Raw genomic sequence first — 9,563 nt, 5'->3', positions numbered from 1 at the left:
AAAGTTACTTTGAAACGCTGATTTCACCAGATTTTCTTGCACTGTTTGCTTCAGACTCTTAGATCCAACTTAAATCAGCAGCAGCAAAATAATCTCTCTTGGTTCAATGGCCCAGAGTTTGCATAATCGATACAAAGCAGAGTCATGACCCTTTCCTGTCAAGTGGTGAATATTTCTTTCAGAGGTCCCTTCAGACTGAAACATCCTACTCTCTTCCACATAGGGGACTTCTGAACAAACTGTCAGAAGAAAGCTTAAACACTGGTGGCCTAAAGTTGATTCTCAGGCAGCAGACAACCCCACAGTATATCAAAGGCTGATTTCTGGGTAATGCAGTCAGTGGCGGTTATTTAGGTTGTTATAGGTTTTTGAAAATGTGTATCCAGCTTGTTGAAGTCTAGCTGGCAACTGAAGTCGAGCTTCAGCCAACAAGAATATCAGTCATTTGAAGTGCTAACCAACAGATGTGATGTTTAGAGGGTGGTGTTCCCCTGATTGCTCCTCCCATGTCCCAGTGCCACTGTGGAAGGGTGTGGGAAGGGGGAGTAGCTGCTGTCTCATTGTACTAGGAGAGAACTTGACTGGCTCCATTCGTAGTGAAAGCAAATTATCTATTTTTTCTGCCGTTGTAGGAAATCATCAACTTAAGATGTAAATTAAAAGACAAATAAACATGAGTGTCATAGCAGGAGCTAGCACAGCCTTACCCGTCGATGTTCTGCCAGTCCCAGTGCCCCTGAGGAGCATGGTGGGGTGGGGGTATTACTGGGTTGGGGAAGCTAGGCATGGGACGAAGGGCTGTGCTTCCCCCTGAGCTGTTCTGCCCACTCCCCAACTCCATGTATGATCAGAAATTCGCTTTGTCAAGATATGGACTGAAATAAATTTAAGCCTGGTTTATTGAAAAGATTCTGGTTGAATTGTGGTAAACATAGCACTCTGGTGGTACTTCCTTTAGGAAAAGAGTATTTTTCCTTTTTTTTCCAAGTCACTATGGTGCCAGATGGGCGACCAGCTGCTTGTACCCACCCCTGCCAGGCTTCCCTGGTGGCTCAGCTCGTAAAGAATCTGCCTGCAATGTGGGAGAGCTGGGTTCTATCTCTGGGTTGGGAAGATCCCCTGGAGAAGGGAATGGCTACCCACTCCAGTATTCTGGCCTGGAGAATTCGATGGACTGTATAGTCCATGGGGTTGCAAAGAATCAGACACGACTGAACAACTTTCACTTTCACTTTTCACCGACTGGCAGCGGGTATCATAAAAGCATTCGGAGAGTCCTGGACCTGAAAGCAACTGCTGGTCTAGGAAGAAGCATGTGGGCAGCAGCAGTCCAGCTGGAGGTCAGGCCCAGGATGCTCAGCCTCAGCAAATGATCTGGCTGGTATGACAGGAGCCAGAGGGACCAAGTTGGGGCTGGGAAACTGCCTTCATGTTCCCTAACCCCTCTTGTCAGTTGGGTATCTGGTGTGGGGAGATGGAGATGTGGATCACCACACCTGCCAAGGTAGATGCCCTCAGGAGAGTCATCTCATGGTGGAGGTTCATGTGGCATTCCCTAGCCCTCTGAGCCCACAGGGGCTCATGATTCAACTAAGCACAGAGGGCAGGCCGCACAACTCATCCCTGACCCCAAAACACCTTTGGACCCCAAACCTTTCACAGACTTGTGATCTGGCTTTGTTATGAAGTGAGCATGACTTCTGCTGTGGTTTAATCCCAGTTCCTTTGTCCTCAGCGAGGACAAGAATGGCTGCTCACCTCCCTGAGAAATTGTGCTCATCATTGGCCATGTCAGGCCTTAATCTTAAAAGTGCCTTTGCAGAAATGGTGCCGAACAAATTGCCCATACTGTTCACAGCCACCCGCATTTACTTCTCCATTTGTCTCAACATCTTGGCTCTTTTTCTTTGAGATAAGCCTCAGGAACCCAGAGAGACACATAAATAATCCGGCTGTTTTATTACCCTGGTTCTCATAATAGGCTACATTGTGTGACCCGACCATATCTTTTTCAGGAAATTTATGTTGTGGCAATAATAATTCCTTCTAACAGAAACAACCCATAACAGGGTGGGTTTATTAAGAGAGTATTTATGGCTAATTAAGCTGCCATGAGTGCTCTGTTCCCTCGGGCTGCCAAGGAGCAGATGCGCATGGGGAGACAGAGGGGGCATATCAGGAAGTAGACGGATTTGAAGGCAGGGGATGGGGGGTCTGCTCGTGGCCTTGTCACCCGCTGCGTTGTAACTGAGAGCAAGACGCTTTCCTTCTCTGGATCACACTTCTCTTAACTGGAAAGCAAGGGGATTGGATTGGACGACCTTCACGCTCTGTGATTTGTGAATCTGGGGGTTGAGGAGAAGCTGGGTATTTGTATAGGAATGTGATAAGAATGAAGGATCACAGTCCTGTTAGCCCCCCTACTCTTTACATACTTTTGAGACTTCAGCCCACCACTTACCAGTCGTAAAGGTGACAGATGGTTTAACCACATCCAGCAGCCAGACCCTAACGTAAAAATAAATTAGACAACCTGAAGAATCAGGCCCATTGTGTGTGTGAGTGTGCATGTGTGTGTGAGCTTCCAGAGTCTGCCCCTGACCCCACTGAGCACACCATCAGGTGAAAGCACACGAAGTGACCTAACTGGAGGCCATGTGTTAGCAGGAAATGCCCGTCATTCATCACCTCCCTTAAGTGTGTTTGCTTCCACACTGGGGAGACTAACAACAGTCTTCCTGTTCAGGAGTCCTTTCTATCTCCTAGTCTGAAAGCCCTAGACAAATACAGTTGGGAAGAACTTACTCTCACAGCCAGAAGTGACACATCCTTCCTGAAAAACATTTTAGCATTTAGAAGCACATTTCCACCCTCCACCTTGTCAAGACGCTGGATAAACCCCAACTCTGGGGAAATCAACTTTAACTGAGCTAACCCTCCGTACCCCAGGCATTTACCTGGAGAAGTAATATAACCCTTGTTTTCTCAGTAAGTCTCCCATGTCCAGTGATGGTGTGATGCCCCCAGAAGTGCCTGAGGATTCACACCATCCCATCAGTTATGCATAGACAGGATTAAACATGTGGCTGTTTCAACCAAATATACAGGTAGTGTAAAGGTTGGATTGTGTCAGGTCCACAAGAGCTTCATCACCATCCCCTCAGAGGTGCAGTTGATATGCCAGCCACAAACAGATTGCTGTAGGTAATAGCAGAATTATTTAAAACATGGTCCTGGTCCTGAAAGTGTTTGCTGCTTGAGAAACTTACTTTTATTTTGTTTTTTATTTTTTTTGATGAAGTAATGCATTTTATTAATGTTAGTAACAGGAGTAGCAGCAGAAGCAAACTTTATTTTTGAACACACACTCTGAGCTAAGCATTGTGCTAAAATCCTTTGTATGATTTGTCTCATCTAGTTGAAGGAGAAAACCCATATTTCCTTTTTCCCTGTCTGGTGGACACTGCTAAATAGAATTCATTCATATATGGATTCATCATTACCATTAGAATCTCAATGTTGCTTGAGGCAGCAATGTAAATGTTAGAACAATTACCTCCCCCAGAACTCTTGCTTCCTGGGGTAAACCCCAGTGGCCCAGTTCTGGCCAATAAAATGTAAGAAATCGGTAAGGTAGGATTCCAGAAAAGGGAATTCCAGATTAACAGGAAAAATGTCAGCTGGAATTTGCCTTCTGTCATTTTACCTTGTCTTTCTTCCTGCTTGGGATTTGGACTCAGTGCCTGTAGGCAGGTGGATCTTGTTACCATGTGAACAAAAGCCACAGGTAAAGGCTGGTGGAACAGGAAGTGACAGGAAGCCTGGACCCTGGGTGATTTCCTTGAGTGGTTGCCTCGGCCCTTCACTATACCCCCAGGCTCCTGGCTGTATAAGAAAGCTACATATAATCAATACATTCTGCCTTGTCTACCTCCATCCATGATGGTGCTATAATGAGTGTTTTCCCAAACACAGAGCATTTCTAGCTTTGTTTTTGCAAGTTTCATCCTACTCCTACCAAAAGCTGTGTCACTCCTGCCTCACTGCCTGCTTCATCATCACTTTCTATCTCTTTAGCTCAGTCTTTGACCATTTTCGTATTACCTGTATTTTCTTATTTTCTATATTTTTGGTGCTCTGGCATCTGGGGCCTCGCTGACTAGGGAGAGACTGACACTCCCAGAGCTTAGTCAGTTCTTAAGACACAGAAAACAACTCACTGGGGAACATACCTTTCAAATGCCAACTGGCTAATCCAGAGTCTAACCCTGAACCACCTCACTTGTCTGGCTATTACACTCCAGACAATTATTTTCTGCCCTAATTACCCCAGGTCCAGATAATGCACAACTGGGGACCACTCTTATAACCCAGAGCCTGGTATCAATTATTCAAACTATCAAACTACCCGATCCTGAACCTGGTTACCCTGCCTCACCTATTCCTTCCTGCAAAAACCACAATAAAGTGTTTTGACAGTTTGGTGTGGCCACTATGGAAAAAAGTGTGGAGGTTCCTCAAAAAGCTAAAAACAGAGTTGTCATACTATCCAGCCATCCCCCCATTCTTGGGCATACATTCAGACAAAGCTATAGTTGGAAAAGATACATGCACCCTCTGTTCACAGCAGTCCTATTCCTGATAGTGAAGACACAGAAGCAACCTAAATGTCCATCGACAGAGGAAAGGATAAAGATGTAGGACATATATACAACAGAATATTACTCAGCCATAAAAAAAAGAATGAAATAATGCCATTTGCAGCAACATGGGTGAACCTAGAGATTATCACACTAAGAAAAGTCAAATAATACATAAGATCACTTATATGCGGAATCAAAAATGTGACACAAACGAACTTATCCATGAAACGGACTCACAGACAATAAAGAACAGACTTGTGGTTGACAAGAGGGAGGAGAATGGGAAAGAGAAGGATTGGGAATTTGGAATCAGCAGGTGCAAACTATTATATACATAATGGAAAAACAAGATCCTATTGTAAGCACAGAGAACTATGTTCAATATCCTCTGACAAGCCATGATGGAAAAGAATATGAAAAAGAGTATATATATATATGTTTCTTTGCTGTACTCGAGAAACTTACTTTTAGAGGGAAATATATGAACAGAATTACTAATCACTAGTCTAGAGGGTGCTCCTTGAGTGTACAGAGGATAAGGATGGGAAGCCTGCATTGCAAGGTTGGTGGGAAAACACTGGTTCCCCCGTGTGGTCTCATTCAAACCCCTCAGCTTCTGTCCACTCCCAAGTTCCTGATGGAAAAACAGCAAGTTACCTTACCCCAATATTCAAGGAGCAGACAACCACTGGAAAAAGTACCTGGCTCCCCTCACTACCAGAAATCCAACTGCTAATTTCAGCTGGATGCTCAGCTGGCATTTGGCTGTCAGGACAAAACCATCTGTTGATAACAAGATCAGAGTGAAAGTGAAAGTCTCTCAGTCGTGTCTGACTCTTTGCAACCTCATGGGCTATACAGTCCATGGAATTCTCCAGGCCAGAATACTGGAGTGGCTAGCCTTTCCCTTCTCCAGGGGATCTTCCCAACCCAGGCACTGTACCCAGACTTCCCGCATTGCAGGGGGATTCTTTACCAGCTGAGCCACAAGGGGAAGCCCAAGAATACTGGAGTGGGTAGCCTATTCCTTCTCCAGCTGATCTTCCTGACCCAGGAATCAAACCAGGGTCTCCTTCATTACAGGCAGATTCTTTACCAACTTAACTATCAGGGAAGCCCAACAGGTCAGAAATAAACTCCTAAAGTGTTTCTCAGTTTTTTTTTTTTTTTTTTGGCTTGCTACATGGCATGTAACCAAGGATTGAACTCATGCACCCTGCGGTGGAAGCAGAATCCTAACCACTGGACTTCCAAGGGATTTCCTCTCATAGTTTTCTAATAACACATTGAGGAGCAGAGTCAGAGGTACTTTTCAATAAGTCTGCAGATACTTGAGAGGTTAATAAATGCTCAGAAAATTTTAAAGCAAAATCCCTTGATATGAAAAAGAAGCATGTAGCTGGATGATTGAAGTCTATACATAGCCATTGGGTGCTTAAAAGTCTTTGTTTCAATCTGACCTCTGTTAACAAATGATAATAATAAATGAAAGGTGAAAGTGAAAGTCTCTTAGTCTTGTCCGACCCTGAAGTGAAGTGAAGTGAAGTCGCTCAGTCGTGTCCGACTCTTTGTGACCCCACGGCCTGTAGCCTACCAGGCTCCTCTGTCCATGGGATTCTCCAGGCAAGAATACAGGAGTGAGTTACCATTTCCTTCTCCAGACTCTAGGTACTATTAAATAGTTATCAGTTATCAAACCATACCATTTATCAAGTATTCTGCTAAACACTTTAGATGTGGGACCTAATTTAATACTTCCAACCATTCTATGACATAGACAGTCATTTCTCTAGAGAGTTTCAGAGAAATTGTCACTTAAGAGAAAATAGTGGCAAGCATAGAAACTGGAATTTGAACTCACCCAACCTTGTCCCACACCTGTGCTACTTTGTGCTCTGTATCCAACCATCCAGTCCTGCTACCCCAGGGGGAGTGAGTCTCTGTAGAGCCAGATTTCCTAACAGGCTGGAGAACTAACACTATTTTTCCAGTTCAAATCTCTTTAAAAGTTAATACATATCTCCACACCTTAATTTTTAAGTAGATTTATTGAGATATAAAGCACATACCAATTTACCTATTTAAAGTATACATTTAATGAGTTAGTATATTCACAGTTATGCAACCATCAAGACAATCTAATTTTAGAACATTTATAACATTCTCCAAAGAATTCTATCCATTAATAGTCACTCCCAATCCTCCCTGACCCCCAGTTACTGTACACCATTAATCTACTTTCTGTCTCCATCAATTTACTTCTTCTCAACAATCTATGTAAATGAATCATAGATTATATGGTCTTTTATTACCAGTGTCTTTCTCTTAGTATAATATTTTCAACTTTCATTTATTTTGTAGCATCTATCAGTAATTGAATCCTGGGTCTTGCTAAATGATATTCAGTTATAGTTTGTATATCCATTCAACAGTTGATACATATTAAAGCCGTTTCCACATTTTGTCTATTATAAATAATGCTGCAGTTAACATTTATGTGTAAGTTTTTGTGTGGATGTAGCTCTTATTTCTCTTGGGTGTGAATCTAAGAGTAGTACTCCTGGATCATATGGTAACTTTATGTTTAACTGTTTGAGCAACTGCCAAAATGTTTTGTCAAGGAAGCTATATCACTTTACATTCCCACCAACATAGTTCCAATTTCTCTGCTTCCTTGTCAACACTGTTATTGACTGTCTTTGATTTTAGCTATTCAAGGTATAAAGTGATATCTCATTGTGGTTTTGATTTGCATTTTCTTAGTGAATAAATCTGTTGAACAATTTTTTCTCAAGAACTGTGCTTATTGGCTGCTTGTATATCTCCATTGGAAAATGTGTCTTCAGATCCATTTCCCGTTTTCAGTTGATTTATTTGTCTCCTAGTATTGATTTGTAAAAGCCTGTTTTATATCCTGGATATAAGTCCATTATCAAATATATGATTGAAAACATTTTCTCTCATTCTGAGTTTGTCTTTTCATGTTTTTGATCATGTGTGTTGAAGCACAGAGGTTTTTAATGTTGATGAAGTCCAATTTATCTATTTTATCTTTTTTTAACTTTTTTACTTGTGCTTTTATTGTCATATCTAATATACTATTGCCTAATCCAAGGTCATTAAGATTTACTCTTAAGTTTTCTTCTAAAACTTTTATAGTTTTTTTTTTTAATTAGTTGGAGGCTAATTACTTCACAATATTTCAGTGGGTTTTGTCATACATTGACATGAATCAGCCATGGAGTTACATGTATTCCCCATCCCGATCCCCCCTCCCACCTCCCTCTCCACCCGATTCCTCTGGGTCTTCCCAGTGCACCAGGCCCGAGCACTTGTCTCATGAATCCAACCTGGGCTGCTGATCTGTTTCACTATAGATAATATACATGCTGTTCTTTCGAAACATCCCACCCTCACCTTCTCCCACAGAGTTCAAAAGTCTGTTCCATACTTCTGTGTCTCTTTTTCTGTTTTGCATATAAGTTATCATTACCATCTTTCTAAATTCCATATATATGTGTTAGTATGCTGTAATGTTCTTTATTTTTCTGGCTTACTTCACTCTGTATAATGGGCTCCAGTTTCATCCATCTCATTAGAACTGATTCAAATGAATTCTTTTTAATGGCTGAGTAATATTTCATGGTGTATATGTACCACAGCTTCCTTATCCATTCGTCTGCTGATGGGCATCTAGGTTGCTTCCATGTCCTGGCTATTATAAACAGTGCTGCGATGAACATTGGGGTGCATGTGTCTCTTTCAGATCTGGTTTCCTTAGTGTGTATGCCCAGAAGTGGGATTGCTGGGTCATATGGCAGTTCTATTTCCAGTTTTTTAAGAAATCTCCACACTGTTTTCCATAGTGGCTGTACTAGTTTGCATTCCCACCAACAGTGTAAGAGGGTTCCCTTTTCTCCACACCCTCTCCAGCATTTATTGCTTGTAGACTTTTGGATAGCAGCCATCCTCACTGGCATGTAATGGTACCTCATTGTGGTTTCGATTTGCATTTCTCTGATAATAAGTGATGTTGAGCATCTTTTCATGTGTTTGTTAGCCATCTGTATGTCTTCTTTGGAGAAATGTCTGTTTAGTTCTTTGGCCCATTTTTTGATTGGGTCATTTATTTTTCTGGAATTGAGCTTCAGGAGTTGCTTGTATATTTTTGAGATTAATCTTTTGTCTGTTTCTTCATTTGCTATTATTTTCTCCAATCTGAGGGCTGTCTTTTCACCTTACTTATAGTTTCCTTTGTTGTGCAAAAGCTTTTAAGTTTCATTAGGTCCCATTTGTTTATTTTTGCTTTTATTTCCAATATTCTGGGAGGTGGGTCATAGAGGATCCTGCTGTGATTTATGTCGGAGAGTGTTTTGCCTATGTTCTCCTCTAGGAGTTTTATAGTTTCTGGTCTTACATTTAGATCTTTAATCCATTTTGAGTTTATTTTTGTGTATGATGTTAGAAAGTGTTCTAGTTTCATTCTTTTACAAGTGGTTGACCAGTTTTCCCAGCACCACTTGTTAAAGAGGTTGTCTTTTTTCCATTGTATATCCTTGCTAGCTCTTACGTTTAAGTTAACGACCATTTTGAGTTAATTTTTTATATATATATATATGATGTGAAGGAGGGTCCTAGTTTCATTCTTCTTTGGATATTCAACTGGCAAAGCTACATGTTTGAAAAGACTTTTCTTTCTCTCATTGAATTATCTTGACACCTTTGTTGAACATCAGTTGACCACAAATGAAGTGTCTCTTTCTGAACTCTAAGTTCTATTATATAGATTTATATAACTATCCTTACAACTATACATACTGAGTTATATTCTGTGGCTTCGTGTGTGCATGCGAAGTTGCTTCTGTCGTGTCTGACTCTGTGCAACCCTATGAACTGTAGCCGACCAGGCTCCTCTGCCCT

Source organism: Cervus elaphus, chromosome 15 (genome assembly GCF_910594005.1).
Source record: "Cervus elaphus chromosome 15, mCerEla1.1, whole genome shotgun sequence".
In the NCBI taxonomy this organism is placed as follows: Eukaryota; Metazoa; Chordata; class Mammalia; order Artiodactyla; family Cervidae; genus Cervus; species Cervus elaphus.
This window is presented reverse-complemented; position numbering follows the sequence as displayed.